Consider the following 20,009-nt stretch of genomic DNA (forward strand, 5'->3'; position numbering starts at 1 on the left):
TTGGAAAGGGAACCTGGAAAAACTAGGAATTCTTATTTTTTTATTTTTTTATTTATTTATTTACAGAGAGGAAGGGAGAGGGACAGAGAACCAGAAACATCGATGAGAGAGAATCATCGACCAGCTGCCTCCTGCACATCCCCCCACCAGGGATGTGCCTGCAGCCAATGTACATGCTCTTTACTAGAATCGAACCCAGGACCCCCCAGACAGAAGGCAGATGTTCTATCCACTGAGCCAAACTGGTATCGGCCATAGGAATTCTTTAAATAATCATTTGAATTGTTTAAAATGTAGGTTGGGATTAAAGTTAGTCAATCATTTCTAAAATATATAGATTTATAATGTACCTATAAAATTAAAGTGTGCTCAATTTGGTAATCTTTTATGATATTTTTTATTAAAAATATTTTTAAATTAATTTCAGAGAATAAGGGAAAGGAAGAGGGAGAGGAAAACATTAATGATGAGAATCATTCATTGGCTGCCTTCTGTATGCCTCCTGCTGGAAACTGATCCCACAGCCACGGCATGTGCCCTTACTGGGTATCAAATTGTGATCTTGTTCATATATCCAATCTCAATCACTGAGTCATGCCGGCAGGGCAATTTGGTAATCTTTTATTTATTTTTTAAAATATACTTTTATTTATTTCAGAGAGGAAGGGGTGGGAGAGAGAGAGAGAGAGAAACATCAATAATGAGAGAGAATCATTGTTTGGGTACCTCCTGCACAACCCCTACTGGGGATTGAGCCGTCAACCCAAGTTTGTGCCCTTAACTGTAATCAAATCCAGGACCCTTCGGTCCACAGATGGACACTTTATCCACTGAGGTAAACCAGCTAGGGAAATTTGGTAATATTTTATTTATTTATTTATTTATTTTTATGTGGTAATCTTTTAAACAAGCATTAATTCATTCTTCCTCTGACAGTGTTTTGTATTTATTTTTTGTCCTTAATTTTAACAAATTAGGAAAGCTTTTTTTATACCTCCATCTTGGCTTAATGAGTATCACAAAATTGTTCTTATGGACCAAGTGTACATGTTTAATGAAATTATAACTGTCACTAAACGTCTTTCCTTCTCTCATTATCACCAGAGTACTCATAATGGAGAGAACAGTTATCAATGCATTGAACATTGGAAAAACCTTAACCAAGAGTCACATCTTAATCAAGGGACAAGTAAGCTTACAGAGGACCATTATAAAAGTGGAAAAGTCATTGACCAAATGTCCAATCACAACATACATCAGGTTATTCCTATTGTGAAGACACTCAAAGAAAGTAAATGTGTCCATTCTTTTCATCAGTCTTCAAATTACAGTGAACAAGAGAATATGCATACTGGGGAGGAGGCTTACAAATGGAATCTGTGGGGGAGGGTCTTCATTCAAAAATTCAATCGAAATAGACAGAAAAAAATCCATAATAGAGAAAAAACTTATACATGTGTAGATTCTGGTAAAACATCTATTTGGCCTTCAGTTTTCACTGTAAATCAGAGAATTCAACCTGGAGAGAAGCCTTACAAATGTAAAGCATGTGGCAAAGCCTTTAAATGTCATTCATCTCTTATTGTACATATGGGAAGAATTCATACTATTTCAAAATTTTACAAACTTGGAGAAAACAGAGAAGGATTTAGTGAGTCCTCAAGACACACTCAACGCCACAGAAATCATATGGGACAAAAGTCTTATAAATGTTCAGAATGTGACAAAGCCTTTAGTCGGCCCTCAACCCTTCGTATTCACCAGACAGTTCATACTGGAGAGAAACCTTATAGATGTAGAGAATGTGGCAAATCCTTCAGACGTTCCTCGTACCTTACTGTGCATCAGATCATTCATACTGGAGAGAAGCCTTATAGATGTAGAGAATGTGGCAAAGCCTTTACCCGGCGCTCTACCCTTAGCATTCATTTGAGAATTCACACTGGAGAGAAACCTTATGAATGTAATGAATGTGGCAAAGCTTTTAGACAGTTCTCACACTTTACTTATCATCAGAGAGTTCACAGACGTGAGAAGCCTTATAAATGTAGAGATTGTGGCAAAGCCTGTAGCCACTCCTCAGACCTTACTAAGCATCAGAGAGTTCATACTAGAGAGAAGCCTTATAAATGTGGAGAATGTGGCAAAGTCTTTAGCTGGCCCTCAAACCTTACTATCCATGAGAGAGTTCATACTGGACAGAAACCTTATAAATGTATGGAATGTGGCAAAGCCTTTATCGATTCCTCCAACCTTCAAAATCATCAGAGTGTTCATACTGGAAAAAAGCCTTATAAATGTAGAGAATGTGGCAAAGCGTTCAGTAATTCCGCAAAACTTAATCGACATCACAGAGTTCACACTGGAGAGAAGCCTTATAAGTGTAGAGAATGTAGCAAAGTTTTTAGCCAGTCCTTCTCCCTTAATCGTCATCAGAGAGTTCACACTGGAGAGAAGCCTTATCAATGTAGAGAATGTGGCAAAGCTTTTAGATGTTCGTACTCTGTTTATATACATCAGAGAGTTCATAGTGGAGAGAAGCCTTACAAATGTAGAGAATGTGGCAAAGCCTTCAGTGAGTCCTCAAAACTTAATCGCCATCATAAAATTCATACTGGAGAGAAGGCTTATAAATGTAGAGAATGTGGCAAAGCCTTTATCCGGTCCTCACACCTTACTTATCATCAGAGAGTGCATAATGGAGAGAAGCCTTATAAATGTAGAGAATGTGGCAAAGCCTTCAATGAGTCCGAAAGACTTAATATACATCAGAGAGTTCATACTGGAGAGAAGCCTTATAAATGTAGAGAATGTGGCAAAGCCTTTAGAAGTTCCTCATCCCATAATCTCCATCAGAGAGTCCATACTGGAGAGAAGCCTTATAAATGTAGAGAATGTGGCAAAATCTTTAGATGGTCCTCTCAACTTACTAAGCATAAGAAAGTTCATCCTGGAGAGAAGCCACATGAATGAAGTGAATGTGGCACACCCACTGCCAGCTCCTCAAACCTTACAGCACAGCAGAGAGGTCACACCGGAGAGGAGCCTTATAAATGTAGAGAATGTAACTAAGTCTTTAATCAGTGTTCCTACTTGAGAGAAGTATTACAGATATGAGGGGCCTTGACCAGTGGTGAAAACTTGCTGAACATAGAATTCTGTCTGTGAACAAGCCTTGTGAATGTGAAAAATGTTGTGAAACCTTTAAAAGCCATTCATGTATTATTGTACATGAGAGACTTCATACTGGAGAAACCTTTCAAATGTAGAGCACGTGCAATGTCCTGTACCTATAGCTCAAAGTTTACTGGATATCACAGACTTATAGTGGAGGAAAGCCTTACACTGAAGAAAATGCGAGAAAGCACTGGCTGACTTGCCTCAGTGGTTTAGCTTGGACGTATGAACCAGGAGGCCAGGGTGCAATTCCTGGTCAGGGCCCAGGCACCAGTTGGGGACTCAATTACAGCTGTGGGTTATGTAGGATCCAGCCAATCAGTTATTCCCTCTCATCATTGATGTTTCTATAGCCCCATCTTTTTTTCTTCTCTGTGCTGTAACAGTGGCATCTAAACCTCTTCCTCCTCCACATCAACCCTTCAGGCCCCTCTAGCTTCTGTTCAGTAGTTTGGAATTTTACTAATGTAACTGACATCAGAAGTTGATATATATATATATATATATATATATATATATATATATATATATATATATATATATATATATATATAACTTTACATTCATGAAGTAGGAAGCCCTACTTTTTTTTTCTATTTTTATACTGGATTCTAAAGTTTTGAATATTACTAATTTTTTGAATATAATAAATTGGATTCTGTGTACTTAATAACTGGAATGATTTTTCTTGTCCTGACTTTCATTGATATCCTTAAGAAGTTCTCAGTGTTCTCATCAACTTTTTTCTTGGGTTAGAATCAACTGGCATAAAACCGATTTTATTCTCAATTATACGAATGTAGCTGAATGTTGTTCATTCTATAGGAACTCAAGAGACCATGGCAGATTTGCAATTGAAGGATATTATTTTGCACCAAAAGTTTAGTATGTTCACAGCATGATCACAGGTATGTTTATAGGCATTAGTTGTCCTTGCAGTGTTTTTCAAGCCATCACCATAAGTTCCAGGGACAGCAGGTAAGTAGAGGTTGAAATGAAAGCCCATATTCCTTTCTTTTCCAATATACTGTTTCAAGTTTGTACAAGGTGGTAATATCAGATACTTTGCATGGGCCAACCCAAAGGATCACACAATGATGAAAGAAACTAGATATTGGCTACTCTTCTACCCTACTTCCTGACATCCCATGGAGCATTCAAGGGTATAAGAATCTCCTGACTTTGTCTCTAGTCTCATTATCTGGACCAGGGACTTAATGGTTTTGTTTTGTTCTGGACAAACTATTGGATCTGTATCATCCATAGGAATTTGATATCAGCTAGACTTTAATTCCATTTTTTAGTACTGTAGTGAGTAATATCGAGGAAGTGTATTGATGTAAAATATGATTTTTTAATTTAGTTTTTAAAAATTTTTTTTTATTTTATTATTATCTGTGTACATATACCATTGTCCACCCCCTACCCCCATACATGCCCTCCCTCCCCAGAGTTTTGTGTCCATTGGTTGTACTTACATGCATGTGTACAAGTCCTTCGGTTGATCTCTTATCTTCCCCAGATCCGCTGTAATTTGACAGTCTGCTTGTTGCTTTACTGTCTCTATATCTTTTGGTTCATCAGTTTATAATGTTCTTTATTATCCATTAATGAGTGAGGTCATGTGGTGTTTCTCTTTCATTGACTGGCTTATTTCACTCAGCATGATGTTCTCCTGATTTTTTTTCCACATGGTCATTAGGAAAATAAAGCAGACATTGTCCCTTGGGTTAGAGAGTATACTAGTCTTCATTTTGCAAAGAATGCATATTCTTGTGCTGTGAGGTTAAAAGCTCTAAGTCAGAGATTTCAACATTGTTTCTCTCATGGCACATAAGAACGAACTACTGAAATTCATATATATATATATATATATATATATATATATATATATATATATATATAAATAAATTTTTCTTTTTGCCAGTTTGCCAAAACAAATGTATGATTTTGATTCATGCACACCACACAGCTGTTAACTGTGTTGCCTGTTGTCATGTATATTATTAGACATTCTATGGATATTGTAGTCTGTGCTACTTACTAGTCAGAAGTTGCTTGTTTTAAAATTTCTTGCAGCACACCACTTTGCCTGTATGACACTACAGTTGAAAATCTCTGCTGTAACATCCAATCCATCTTGTCTAATGTGTCATTTAAGACCACTTTTTCCTTATTGATTTCTGTCTGGGAGAAATACCCATTGATGTCCATGGGAAGCTGAAGTCTCTTACTGTGAATGTATTAATTTAAAAATGTTAGAAGCTACCTACCGACAAAACTGCTTTGGCTCAATGGATAGAGCATTGGTCTGCGGACTGAAAGGTCCCAGGTTTGATTCCGATCAAGGGCATGTACCTTGGTTGTGGGCACATCCCCAGTGGGGGGGGTGCAGGAGGCAGCTGGTTGATGTTTCTCATTGATGTTTCTAGCTCTCTATCCCTCTCCCTCTCTGTAAAAAAAATCAGTAAAAAATATATATTTTTAAAAAGCTATCTACCTCTCAATAATCACTTAAAATATAAATGAATTAAATGCTTCAACCAGAAGACACAGGGTAGCTGAAATGGTTAGGAAAATAAAACCCTTTACATATACTGTCCAAATGAGACACAGCCTGAAAGTAAAGGGTTGGGAAAATTATTTCATCTCTACCTTTGGATCAGAAAGCCTTTTCTACAGAGAATTTTACTATAGTAAGAGCTCTAATCATGGACTGTGTACATTTCATAGGTATGAGTTAGCTGACCCATGTGGAAGCCCTGACTTTTTAAAAAAAATACTTTTTATTGACATTTTACAGAGAGGAAGTGAGAGGGATAGAGAGTTAAAAACATCAATGAGAGAGAAACATCGAACAGTTGCCTCCTGTACATACCCTACTAGGGATGTGCCTGCAACCACATGCCCTTGACCAGAATCGAACCACAGCGGCTTCCTGGTCACCTTCGTCCTTGGTTCTGTGGCGCACCATCAGCGGCTTGCCTCTCCGCTGGAAGGCCCTGCTCTTGCCTTCCAGGATGACGGATAATATAATTTCCATGTCGGACCTGGCCAGCAGGTCAGCAGAGGCTGGAGAGACAGAGAGAGAGAGACACACACACACACACACACCCCTAGCGGGCGGCGGCCGAGGACATGGCGACAGCCGCTCCTCAGAGGAGCATTTCTTTACCCGAAAAAGGAACTTTGGAAGCTCAGACCCTTCCCAGTCGCCGGTTCAGGTTTGGTGCGTTGCGGCTACTGCGCATGCCCAGCCTCTTGGCCCTGCCCTAAAGCTCCCCTCAGGCCACGCCCCCGCCGGGTGAGTTTTCTCTTTTGCGGCAAACCAAGCGGAAGCCTGACTGAGGCCCGGTCCCGCCTCTGCGCGGGTTTTCATTGGTTGGCTCCTGAGCTTGCGCATGCGTGGCTCCTCACTATGCCTCTGAACTCCACGCAGGCCACGCAGCTTCACATTTTTCACCTGCAGGTGGTAGCCGCGCATGCGCGGCCGCTTCGAAGCCCCGCCCCTCGCGCGAGCCCGGCTTCCGGGACGCCCCTTCCCCTCCGCCGCCATCTTGCAGGAGCTCGGAAGGTGGGAGAGACGGCGAAGGTCGCACCGCGGAGCGTGAGTTGGTCTTTCTCGTTCTGCTTCTCATAACCGTCCCCCTTCCCGCCCTCCGTGTCCAGGGAGGCGTCCTCCTCGGAGGCCCGCGCACTTCCCCTTGGGGTTTAAAATGGCTCCTTAGGAGGGGGAGGCGGGAGCCCGGCTGGGAGGGAGGTGGGGAGGGAGAAAAAATACAATACAGTGGCTCCTCAGGCTGCTCCTCGCCCTCAGCGGTCGGTCTGTGTGTAACCTAAGGTGAGTAGACGTCCCATCTCGCGGCGTTTTAAAAAAGTTTTAAATTGGGACATTTTTTTAAAACGCCGCGGGACAGCCGGGACCGGTGTGGCTCAGTGGATAGAGCGTCGGCCTGCGGACTGAGGGGTCCGGGTTCATTTCCGGTCGGGGGCATGTGCCTTGGTTGCGGGCACATCCCCAGTGGGGGGGGGGGGGGGTGCAAGAGGCGGCTGATTGATGATTCTCTCGCATGGATGTTTCTGACTCTCTGTCCCTCTCTCTTCCTCTCTGTGAAAAATCAATAAAAATATATTTTAAAACAAAACAAAAACGCCGCGGGACAAATTGTTAAAAATCGGGACGTCTGCTCACCTCAGTGTAACCGTCTTTCCACGCGTTTCCCTGTTTTGTCCTTTAGCGACACGGCCGCCCCTCAGGGGCCACGGACCTCTCCGCGAGGTGGGCCCGCTCCCCCCAGGCCTTGGGGCGTCTCCTCCACCCACAGCTGCCAAGTCCTCGCCTGGGTCCGAGGATTGGACGACCCCACCCCTGGCCTGGGCCCCCCCCCCTCAACCCCTCCCCCGTCCCCAGCCCCGGGGTCCTCCTTGGCCCGGTTCCCCGTGGTGTCGCCGGACACCCGAAGGGGGGCGTCAGCTCTGCCAGGGCTCCCGCCGCTGGTGTGTGCGCGTGAGAGGGAGGTTTGAAGGAAAGGGAGGGGAAACTCAGTTTCTGACTGCTGTTTACTGCCCCTGACTCCCTCCCGGGGCAGTCAGAAGCAGACACGTCTTTTCCATGTGGTGAGATCAATCCTGTTGTTAGAGAGTGGGAATTTTTAAAAAATATATATATTTTATTGACTTTTTTTCAGAGAGGAAGGGAGAGTGACAGAGTTAGAAACATCGACCAGCTGCCTCCCGCACACTGCCCCCTACCCGGGACATGCCCGCAACTAAGGTATAATACAAACCCTTGACTGGAATCGAACCTGGGACCCTTGAGTCCGTAGGCTGACATTGAGCCAAACCAGCCAGGGCAAGAGAGTGGGAATTTTTGAGCAGGAGGGGCCGTGGACTGTGCCCCAGACAGGGTTGTCTGTGCTGACACCGGGCCAGGCCTTGAGATGGGGTCTCATGGCCCCTTCCCAGTTGGACCTCACAAAATAGCCTTGCAAGATAGAACACTCAGCTTTCCGAAGAACAGAATAACCCTGCCGAAACCGGTTTGGCTCAGTGGATATAGCGACGGCCTGAGGACTGAAAGGTCCCGGGTTCGATTCTGGTCAAGGGCATGTACCTTGGTTGCCAGCACATCGCCAGTAGGGGGTGTGCAAGAGGCGGCTGATCGATGATTCTCTCTCATCGATGTTTCTAACTTTCTATCCCTCTCTCTTCCTCTCTGTAAAAAATCAATAATATATATTTAAAAAAAAAAAAAAGAACAGGATAACCCTGTAAATCACATGGTCGTCAGTAGCATGGCCCTGACATTATTTGGGAAAACTTTTGTCTTGGGTTGCTTACTCTGCAAGAACTGGATGTGATTAATGTCCTACACAAAGGGTCGGGGCTGCTCTCTGACCTTCCGGTGTGGAGAGAGAACAGTAGCCAGCCAGCAATTAAAGGCTCCCTAAATCTTAATTTGGTCAGGACTCCAGTGGTCTCTACTCGAGTTCGCTCTACAGCACTGTGTATGGTTGTGGCGCAGGAAAGGGGTATGTTGATAAACCGCATACTTTCATCATATTCACTGCTGAGCACTGTTGTCGCCTGAGGCAGAAGCCCAGAAGAGGAAGAAGAAAGGTTCAGCAGTGGCTGTTTCTCAGGTAAAGTCATGTTCTCAGTTGGTTGTGTCCGGCCTTCCTGAAATGCCCTTTGACTTGCTGATATTCTCTGACCGAATTGTTCTGTCTGACATTTGTTTGTTCAAACTCAACCTGGGCCTTTCCTTAGCCCCTCTCATCTTTACTTAAATTCCATCTCACCATGATCCAATGGCATGAATTTTTTTTTATCAACCAGGATAAAAGAACATGCCGATAACTCAGCTGGTGTGGCTCCACAGTGGAGCATCAACCCAGGAACCAAAAGGTCACATGCTAGGGTCTGGGCTTGGTTCCCGGTAGGGGACATGCAGGATGTTTCTCATTGAAGTTTCTCTCTCTAAAAATCAATTTTAAAAAGTACATATATATATTTTTTTTTAAAAAGAACATGCACATAGAATTCACATAATATGCACAAATATTTGGTAAGTTCCGGTGAAGAGACCAATAAGCGAAAATATTTCTTTGTTGATAATACATTGAGCACATGGGTCAGAGCTGACTTGATAATATTTTATTTATTTATTTATTTAAAAATATATATTGATTTTTCACAGAGAGGGATAGAGAGTTAGAAACATCGGTGAGAGAGAATCATCAACCAGCTGCCTCTTGCACACCCCCTACTGGGGATGTGCCCGCAACCAAGATACATGCCCTTCACCGGAATCGAACCTGGGACCTTTCAGTCCACAGACAGACGCTCTATCCACTGAGCCAAACCGGTTTCGGCTTGATAATATTTTAAAATATATTTTTATTGATTTCAGAGAGGAAGGGAGAGGGAGAAGGAAACAATAATGATGAGAGAGAATCATCGATTGGCTGCCTCCTGCATGTCCCCTACTGGGGAACAAGCCGCAACCCAGGCATGTGCCCTGACAGGTAATCAAACCCTGACCTCCTGGGAGGTCAACCAATGAGCCACAATGGTTGGGCTAAATCTCATATTTTTATGTCAAGTTTATTTGCTGCAGTTTTTCCATTTTCTTTCTGAACTATTTTGTTACCGTCATTATTCTATGGTCTTTGATGGGTAATTTCTCTGCTTGGGTATTTTTGGAAATGAAATAATGCTCTTTAAAAAAAAATTTTTTTTTTTTTGAGCCGAAACCAGTTTGGCTCAATGGATAGAGCGTCAGCCTGCAGACTGAAGGGTCCCGGTTTCGATTCCAGTCAAGGGCATGTACATTGGTTTTGGGCACATCCCCAGTAGGGGTGGGTGCAGGAGGCAGCTGATGGATTTTCTAGCTCTCTATCTCTCTCCCTTCCTCTCTGTAAAAATCAATAAAATATATATATTTTTAAATTGAACCCTGATCTGAACTGATTGGGGCACCATCTCATATACTGGAAAGTTGCTGCTTTGATTCCTGGTCAAGGCATGTATGTAGGTTTTGAGTGTGATCCCTGGTTAGGGCATTTAAGAGAGACAACTGATCATTGTTTTTTCTCACATCAATGTTTCTCTCTTTTCCTACAATCAATAAGCAGATTCTGGGGTGGGGACTGAAAACAAGTATTTGACACTTTAGTATTTAGCAGGTTGAATGTAGAGATCTTTTGTTTTCCAATAGGTAGCACTGAGGCACACGCTTTTATTTTCTCTGGCTTGCACTGCTGAGACTTCTGTTGGATGCTGTTGCCTTGGCTGTGGAAAAGGCCCTGTATTCCCTGGGAGGGGGGAATGCCCACTGTTTCCGGGTCACCCGTGTCTAATGGTTTCATCTTCGTGGGGGAATGTTGTGGCCCCGCAAGTTCCCAGTGCTCCCTCCTGCCACTAGATGCTGCCATTAGTGCTGTTCTCCTGCGGTGTCCCAGGCGGCCCTATTGGGTTCTGTTGTCATGGGTTGTGTCGGGGAGAGGTTGGTTCTGCATTTATGGTCTTGTTTTTCCCCAGTGATGGAGCTGGCAGACCTCAGCTGTTACAGCTCTTTAGCTCTACACCTCACTGGATTTAGCCACTGTACACCTGCCGGTGAAGAAGAAGTATTTTTGCTCCACTGGTCCTCAGAGTGGCTCAGAGTGTCACTGTTATTCCACACACTTCCCCTGCTGCAGGGTCCTCCGGGAGCCCTAGGATTGTGAGGGGAGGTGCTCCATGTCAGTACTTTTGTTTTCTGCTTGGTGATGCTGGCTGCTAGATCACAGCTGCCACACATTGTGTACCATTTCTGCTCCTAGCTCTGGTTTCACTTGCAGTGACCACTCAGGCAGGGGTATTTCCTCTGACTTTTTGCTCTTTGCGGATGCAAGTGTGTGCCCAGTGCCTTGACTCCTCTTCTAAGGGCCATGATGGCTCTATTTGTAGCATCTGTTTCTCTCCTTCTTTGCTCATCCCTGTTCTTTTAGAAACACCCACCTTCAGATGTTTTGATTTGAGGTTTTCTCAGGTGATCATTTGTCCTTATCCATGGGAATTTGTATCTGAGCTCTATTCTGCTTAATTATTCTGTGCCTTTTTTTTTTTTTTTTTTTTTTTTTTTTTTTTGTACTATACTTTTAGGAGAATAGTAGCTTTGGAATATGTTTTAAAACCAAGAAGCATGATGCCTCCAACCTTACACATTCTTTTCATGATTGTTTCGGATTTGTGATGTTCTGTAACATTTTATGTTAATTTTAGAAGGAAAAAAAAAAACCTTTTCTTTATCTGCCAAAAGAGTCATTGGGGATTTTGCTAGGGATTACTTGGAATCTGTGGAATACCTTGGGTAGTATTGACAGCTTATAATACTAAATATTTCAACTCAGGACCGTGGGATGTGTTTTTAGTTATTTATTTTTTTAAATTGCATCCAGCAATATTTTATAGTTTTTACTGTTCAAGTCTTTTGCCTTCATTAAATTTCTTACATATATATATATATATTTTTTTTAATTTATTTATTTTTCACAGAGAGGAAGGGAGAGGGATAGAAAGCTAGAAACATCGATGAGAGAGATACGACCAGCTGCCTCCTGCACACTCCCCGCCAGGGATGTGCCTGCAACCAATGTACATGCCCTTGACCAGAATCGAACCCGGGACCTTTCAGTCCGCAGACCGACGCTCTATCCACTGAGCCAAACTGGTTTCGGCAAATTTCTTACATATATATTTTTAAGTTAACTTCTAAGTCCTTGACTTTATTGTTAGTCAACATATCCTTAATTTTTCAGATTATTTATTGTTATTGTGCAGAATGAGAAGTAATTTTTGTGTTGATTTTGTATCTTGCATTTTGCTCTATTTCTTTGAATTCTGTATGTAATGATTTTTTAGAAATCTATTTTTTTTACTTCAAGAGAGAGAGGAGAGAGAGAAACATCAATGATGAGAGAATCATTGATCTGCTGCCTCCTGCACGCCCCACACTGGGGATTGAGCCCACAACCTGGGCATGTGCGCTTGACTGGAATTGAACCCGGGGACTTTCGTCCACAGGCCAATGCTCTATCCACTTGGCAAACTCATTAGTCAACAGAGCCGCAGTTTGCCGACCACTGGCCTAGGGCTATACTCATTTTTTTAAATCTTTATCTGAAGACATTTTTTCATTTATTTTATTATTTTTCATCTTTATTGTTGAAAGTATTACAACTTCTTGTTAAAAGTATTATGTATGTCTCCTTTTTACTCCCACTGACCCCTTTGAGCCTCTGGGGTGTTTTTTTTTTTGTTTTTATTTTGTTGAAATTGGGGTATTGAACTTTCTTACTACTGTGTGGCTGTCTTTCTTTTTTAATTCTTTTATGTGTTCTTTCTGCATTTGGGAGCCCTGAGATTTCATATCCGTGTTTATAGTTGTTATAGCTTCCTGTTGAATTCACACTTTTATCATATAATATCCTTTTTGTGTTGTGACACTTCTTTAAAAAAAATATGTTTCTATTAGCGTTAGAGAGGAAAAGAGAAGGGTAGAGAGCTAGAAATATCGATGAGCGAGAAAAACATCAAGCCTGCAACTCAGGAATGTTCTCCCGACTGGGAATCAATCCGTTGACCCCCTGGTTCACAGGTCAAGGCTCAGTCACTGACCCACACTGGCCAGGCTGTTGTGACACGTTGTACTGTGTATTTGTCTGGTATCAGTATGGCCAGCCAAACCCTTTAATCAATTGAGACGTTTTTCTGCCTTGTGGAAGTTTCAGCTGTTTACACTTATAATAATTACTAAAATGGACTACTACAACCATTTCAGAATTATTTTCTCTACATTTTGAAGCTTTTTTGGTCTTACCTTTCCTCTTATTTTATTCCACTGTGTTTCTTAGATTGGGGTCAGAGGGGATAACAACATGATCTGATTTCTTTTTTGCAATCTTTTGTGTGTGTGTGTGTGTGTGTGTGTGTGTTTTCTGTAGATATTATGGTTACCATTAGGGTAACTTAAAACATCGTAAAATTATAACAATATATTTTGAATTCTTGGTCAGTAATTAATATATCTCTATTATGTTCTTCTGATTGAATGTTTTTTCCTTCCCCATATTCCCCTGAGATCCCACCCAATACTATTTGCAGAATCATTGATTTGATTCTCGGAACCTTCTACTGTTGAATCCCTATAAATTATTCTTTATTTCAGTTAGTGTATGCTTAATTTCTGACTGGTCCTTTTTTGATGTTTTTGACATTCTCACTAAGAACTTTTAAAGTCCCGCTAATTCCCTGAAGCTCTCAGGAAGATCCTGGAGTAACCGTATAACCTTACCCAGTAGTTTTTCTTCCATTTGTTTCATGTGTGACATGTTTGTCTCCCACATTTCAGCTGCTTCCGTTTTAGTTTCTATGGATTAGATAAAGCTGCTATGTGCCCTGGAGTTGGTAGAGTGGCCTAATATACTGGGTGTCCTGTAGGGCCTAGTGGCTCAGCCTCCCCAGTCACCTGGGCTGGGCACTCGAGGTGTGCCCCTGTGTGGGCTGTGTGCTGTCTGGTAGTTGAGCCTTGATCTCTGTTGGTGTCACTGGGAGGAATTGGCCTCCAGGCCAGTTGGCTGTGAGGACCAGCTGTGACTGGTGGGAGGGCTGTGCAGGAAGAGCTACTGCAAACAGCTTGGGTGGGGCTGCAGACTGTATGGGGCGGGGTCTCAGGGGATCGCCCAGGTGGAGAAAACAATTTGAACCAGATTGATAGGACTCAGACACGGCTGCCAGTCATCCCTGTAATAGGGTGGGCCCCAGCGAGGCATAATGTTCCTTGTGAGCCCACCGATCTGGGAGAAAGCCGCCCCCAAACTCCTGCCCCAGTGCCAGACACTTCAGCTCCCCATATTTTCCATTGTAGGGGTGGATTCCAAGTAAGTTTGCGCACTGGCCCTTTAAAGGGGACACCTGGCTTCCCGGCAGCCTCAATCCCCCTGGTTTTTACAGCCCCAAATTAGGGGACTTCTCTTCCCAGCTCCGAGACCCTGGGGTGGGGCTGGGACCCGCTTGGCCCTCACCTGCTGCCTCAGCAGGGACTGTCTCCCTCCCAATAAAAAGATAAAAAACAGCACAGGGGGGTGTCAGGCCATCCCGTTCTGCGTCTCGGGCTCCTACCAGACTCGGTGTGCTTGCTTCTGCTCTCGTTTTAGGACTCTCAGCAGCCAGCTTTCAGGTGGTTCTGAATGACTGTTAAGTATTTTAGTTGTAATTTTGATGTGGTTGTGGGAGGCATCAAGTACCCACGTCCACCTGTGCCGCAATCTTGGTCCACCCAGATCTCCATTACCAGTATTTTAAAGCAAATTTGGGGAGATTTATTATATTTTCCTGGCTTATTTATATGCCATGTTTTCTTGTTTGTTTATATGCTTTGTGGTCTTTGTTGAGATTTAGGTGAAGAAACAGCCACCATGCCAGGCTTTATGAACTTGCTTTGAAGATACTATCCTCAAAGTAGGAGTTGTCTCACAATATTTCCGTGGTTTGTCAGGGAGAATTTGCATTTATTGGAGGCAGATATAAGCATCTTATCTTTCTTCTTTGAATTGATTCTTGTCTTACTCTCCTGGGACTGCTGTGGTTTAATTGTGCTCCATAAAATGCTGCTGGGTCAGTAACTGTCACCGAGTTCGCTTCTCCATTGAGGAGCCAAGTTCTGTTGCTTCCTATCCTGCCATGTTGCTGAAGCCCTATAATCAGTATTAATTTTGTTCATTAGAACTTAAAGTGTTTTCACCTTTGTGTAGTGTGTGATAATTCATTTGGAATCTTCCAGTCATGTCTCCTGAAGACTCCCAAGACTTATTTCTAAAGCCAACCATAAAAGAATCATTCCAGAAAGTGCTACTGGTAAGATATGGAAGGTGTGATTTTGAGAGTGTACACCTCATGAAAGGCTGGAATGTTAATAGGTCTGAAGGGCAGAAAGGATGTTATGATGAACATAAACACACTGGGACAATTACTCAATTTTTATTTATTTATTTATTTATTTATTGCAAAGGAGATCAAAGGTATAAACATCTAGAAAACCATCACTTTACAGCAGTTGGTTTTGTAGAAAATATGTTTTTGGGGTTTTAAAAAATATTTTTATTGGTTTCAGAGAGGAAGGGAAAGGGAGAGGGAGAGAGAACCATCAGTGAAGCGAGAGAATCATTGATCAGCTGCCTCCTGCACATCCCCTATTGGGGATCAAGCCCACAAGCCGGGCATGTGCCCTTGACCAGAATTGAACCCAGCATCCTTCAGTCTGCAGGCTGACGCTTTATCCACTGAGCCAAACCAGCCAAAGCAACAATGTGTTTCTTTTATTTAAACTTTTTTGAGATAATATTCATTAAAATATTTTTCTTTACCAGATACAGTGACAATTTCAGTAGAATCATGTGAAAGCAATTCAAGTGGAGTTTTCCTTAAAACAAAACAAAACAAACATGTCCTAGAGTCATTCTTTTCTCATCAGAGGATGAGGATGAGGATTTTTAAATTTCATTTTATTTTAATGTATCTTATTGATTTTTTACAGAGAGGAAGGGGGAGGAATAGAGAGTTAGAAACTTCGATGAGAAACATCAATCAGCTGCCTCCTGCACGTCCCTTACTGGGGATGTGCCCGCAACCAAGGTGCATGCCCTTGACCAGAATCGAATCTGGGACCTTGCAGTCCACAGGCCTCACTCTATCCACTGAGCCAATGTACATCTTTAAGAGTTCTCTAGCCCTAACCAGTTTGGCTCAATGGATGGAGTGTCTGCCTGTGGACTGAAAGGTCCCAGGTTCGATTCCAGTCGAGAGCATGCACCTTGGTTTTGGCAGATCCCCAGGAGGAGGTGTGCAGGAAGCAGCTGATGGATATTTCTCTCCAATCGGTGTTTCTCTCTCATCTCTCTCCCTTCCTCTCTGTAAAAAAATCAAAAATATATTTTTAAAAAAGGATGTACATTAAGTTGCTTATTTTATGTTATAAGTAATTAGTTTAAATAGAATTGTGTCATGTAAAGCCTGGACAGATCTGGAAGGAACCCACATACATGGAGGTAAGAAATCAAGGGCCCTCCTTCTGCCCCAACAGAGCCAGGTAAATCTCTTCTGGGGCTGTGTACAGTTCTACGCCATGCTGGGCTCTCCCTGCACAGTAGTTTAGAGATCAGAGTATTGGGTGGCTGCTGCTCCCATCTCTCTAGTGCTGGTGTTATAAATGTGCAAAACTTGAAAATAGGTAAATGGGAGCAAAGACCTGTTTTGGTGCCTTTTCATCTTTCTCATTAAAACCTGAGCTTTAAGAATCCTCCTGTCCAGCAGTCTGTTTTCCATTCCTGCAGATCCAGTAGTAGGTCAAGGTCCAAAACAGTAAATATATGTTAGGAAATTGGTTGCAACAATAAAATTGACATGTCCATACCCTTATGATGTACTTTCAGCATATTTGAAGTATATAATCCATTATTTTCTATATCATCATGCAATAAGTTGGAATTCCACAATTAAATCATTCTGCATAACTGATATTTGACCACCAATTTCTGCATTATCCCCAGTCCCTGGCAAGTACCACTGTCCCCTTTTGCTTTTATGAAATTGACTTTTTTGATTCTGCCATTAAATAAGATCATACAATACTTGTCTTTCTGTCTTGGCTTATTTTAACATAATATTCTCTAGATCCATCCATATTACAAATGAATTGATTTTCTTTTTCCAAGGCTATGTTTTGTGTATGTGTGTAGGCAATACCAGTAAACGTTAATTCAAGTCACCAGGGAAACTAGTGATGCACCAACTCATTTTCCTTTTCTACAATATCTGAAAGTTTTCAAATAATGAATTTCAGTAAGACTCCTTTAGAAAAAATTGTATTTCTGCTATTCTTGCACAAAATCTGTAGGCTGTAATCTATCCTACAAAAATTAAACGCTTAATTTCTAAATAAAGGAATAACAAAGTTTTAAAATATGCAGAGAACCACTGAGCTATAAAATAAACGTTTCAAATTAAAGTATATCCTGAGTAACAGACATGTTGAGGAGAAGCAGATGAAAAAATCTAAGAATTACTTTTTGTTTGCGGTAAACTTAACCTGAAGGACCAAACGTTTTCCTAAATATGGGTGCCTAATAATTCCATAACACTCTTACCAATGGAGTACACTGGAGCATGATGGGTCAGCACTTCTGAACATAAAACCACAAGTTTGAAAAAGTCCCAGGCAGCTTTGGACTGAACAAGACAGAATTATAAAATGACAGTGATGAAATCAGGTAAGTAGTAAACACAATATTATAGGATGTATTATACACCTAAAATCTATATGATTTTATTAACTAATGTTACCCCAATTAATTCAGTAAAGAGGAATAACAAGTGTAGAATCCCATATTCTATTCTAACATTTCAATTTGGAAAATCCCAGAAATAAAACTTTTTGGTTGTTGCTATTAATCCTCACCAAAGGATATTTTCTCCATTGATTTCTAGAGAGTGGAAGGAGGAGAGGGAGGGAGGGAGGGAGGGAGGGAGGGAGGGAGGGAGGGAGGGAGGGAGGGAGTGAGAGAGAGAGAGAGAGAGAGAGAGAGAGAGAGAGAGAAATATTGATGTGAGATGGGAGAAACGTATCTATTGGTTGCCTACCTCATGCACACCTACAGGAGCTAACCTGTAACCCAGGTAGGTGTCCTTGACTGGGAATCGAACCTGCCACCTTTAGTGGTGCCGAGACACTCATTTTATTTTATGTATTTTATCGATTTTTCCACAGAGGAAGGGAGAGAGACAGCAAGAAACATCGATGAGAGATAATCATCGATCAGCTGCCTCCTGCACACCATCTTCTGGGGATGTGCCCACAACCAAGGTGCATGCCCTTGACCGGAATTGAACCTGGGACCTTGCAGTCCGCAGACTGACATTCTAGCCACTGAGCCAAACCGGTTTCAGCAGCCCAGACACACTTAACTACTGAATCACACCAGCCAGGGCAAACTTATATAGCAAAACTGGAATTTAAAAAAATAAAAAAATAAAAAAATCAAGTAATAATGGAGACTACCCAACCGGTGTGACTCCGTGGTTGAGCATCAGCCTATGAACAAGAAGTCACTTTGATTACCGGTCAGGGTACATAATCGGGTACATGATCGGGTCCTCGGTATGGGGCCTGCAAGAGGCAGCCAAAAAATATTTCTTTCATCGTCGATGTTTCTATCTCTCCCTCTTTTCCTCTGAAATCAATAATAAAAATATATTTTTAAAACAATGTATAAGCATAACCAATGGATGGAAAACGGGGGGGGGGGGGGAGGACATGTATGGGGGGGGCAATGGTAAGATATGTACACATACAATACCTTAATAAAAAAATGGGAAACAAAATAAAACAACAATGGACACTCTCCTACAAGATGAGACAACATCTTCTAAGGTTGCTTATAGCAGTAACTGAAGAACTACGAAGTAAATAATTTAAATACATTAAACTATTCTAATGTGGAGGAATTAGAAAATACAGGCTGGGATTTTATGTTAGTTCCTACAAATCAAAGGGAGATTTGAGAGTGCAATCCTATAAGGGCACAAAAGGGAAGAGTGCATGGACGTTGAAAATACGGAGGCTATTGTGTGTGAGGGGATAAGGGAGTGAAGAAGAGGGTCAACGGAATGAGGAGGGTACGGGGGCTTAACGGGCCTGAGAAGGTAGACGGGAAAGATTCTGAAATCTTAACGCCCAGGAAGTTGTGGACACAGAGAGGAAACCTGGTTGTCAGTGTGGGCCTGGGTGGGAAATGTTCCAAGTACAATCAGAGGATGAGCCACAATGAACAGGGCACAGAGTGGGGGAGGGAGAAGAATGAGGTGCATCAGCTGGGACTCAGGCCGTGGTCAGGGATGGTAGGGATTGGGGTGATGGCCTCGGGGTTATGGGGAAGCTGTGGACACCGGGTGAGTGCACTTAGGGGTGTTTGGACAGAAAGAACACAAGAAATGGCTGAAGTCACTGGAATGGGTGAGGGCAAACAGATGAAGGGGAAAGGAGGATGTGGTTGGTGGAGGTTCTGGGGTGACGGAAGGTGAGGGGCTGGCGGGCTCTGGGGTCGGGGTGACAGGAGCTCGCTGAGATCAGGTGTCCACGGCACCGGATGTTCAGTCTGCTCCACTGGCACCGACTCACCTCTAACATAAACATCCGAGACCAGAGTTCAGGGTCCGAGAACAGTCTGGCTGTGTTCAGTTCCTGCCAGGGTTTTCACGCCCTCTCCCATCTCTGCCTTGTTCTGCCCACACCCTCAGGAACGCACATCCAGCACTCTCCATGTGCAGATAGCGGACAGAGGGGAGGGACTGGCCACCCAGAATCACTAACAGAGCAGCGCCATCAGTCCCTCCTCCAGGCCCCGCTGACAGCCGGTTCTGGGTTAAACTTCAGCCCCAACGTGGAGGACACAGCTCAGAAGCCGCAGAATTTGGTCCCTCTGCCTGAATGGGCTGGAGACCCAGAGGGGCGTCAGTTCCGTTTCCGGAGAAAAGGGCTCCTGTGCCAAGAGACTGCCCTGTAGTGGCCCCATTTGCTGACCCTCCCCCCTCAAACCAGAACAGTTACTGGGGGTTCCTCTGCCCCTGCGCCCTGAGCTGACGTTCTCAACTTCCTGATGATCAGACTCAAGACTCCGATAAAGAACTTAAGGAATTTTTCGTGAATTTGTTTCTGTTTAAAACCTGTGCTTTCAGGGCAACACACAGCCCCCTTTTACTCCTGGTGGTTCACTGCCTTCACACACTACGAC

The 20,009-nt window shown here is 42.8% G+C and overlaps 1 protein-coding gene across 7 annotated transcripts in view; it reads left to right on the forward strand.

Moving 5' to 3' along the window:
- The window catches only part of LOC311633328 (uncharacterized protein), a 164,584-nt gene extending 157,277 nt beyond the window's left edge, over positions 1 to 7,307 (forward strand). For 6 of the 7 annotated variants that reach the window (XR_014796939.1, XR_014796948.1, XR_014796950.1 and 3 more), the window contains one exon: positions 1,105 to 3,209. The gene's annotated coding sequence lies outside the window, so the exon portion shown is untranslated. Of the gene's footprint in view, positions 1 to 1,104; positions 3,210 to 6,646 lie in introns of those variants that run through there. The other variant, XR_014796949.1, reaches the window with a different exon arrangement.
- Positions 7,308 to 20,009: the final 12,702 nt, after the last annotated feature.

Source organism: Pipistrellus hanaki (genome assembly GCF_964339955.1).
Source record: "Pipistrellus hanaki genome assembly, chromosome: 15".
NCBI lineage: Eukaryota > Metazoa > Chordata > Mammalia > Chiroptera > Vespertilionidae > Pipistrellus > Pipistrellus hanaki.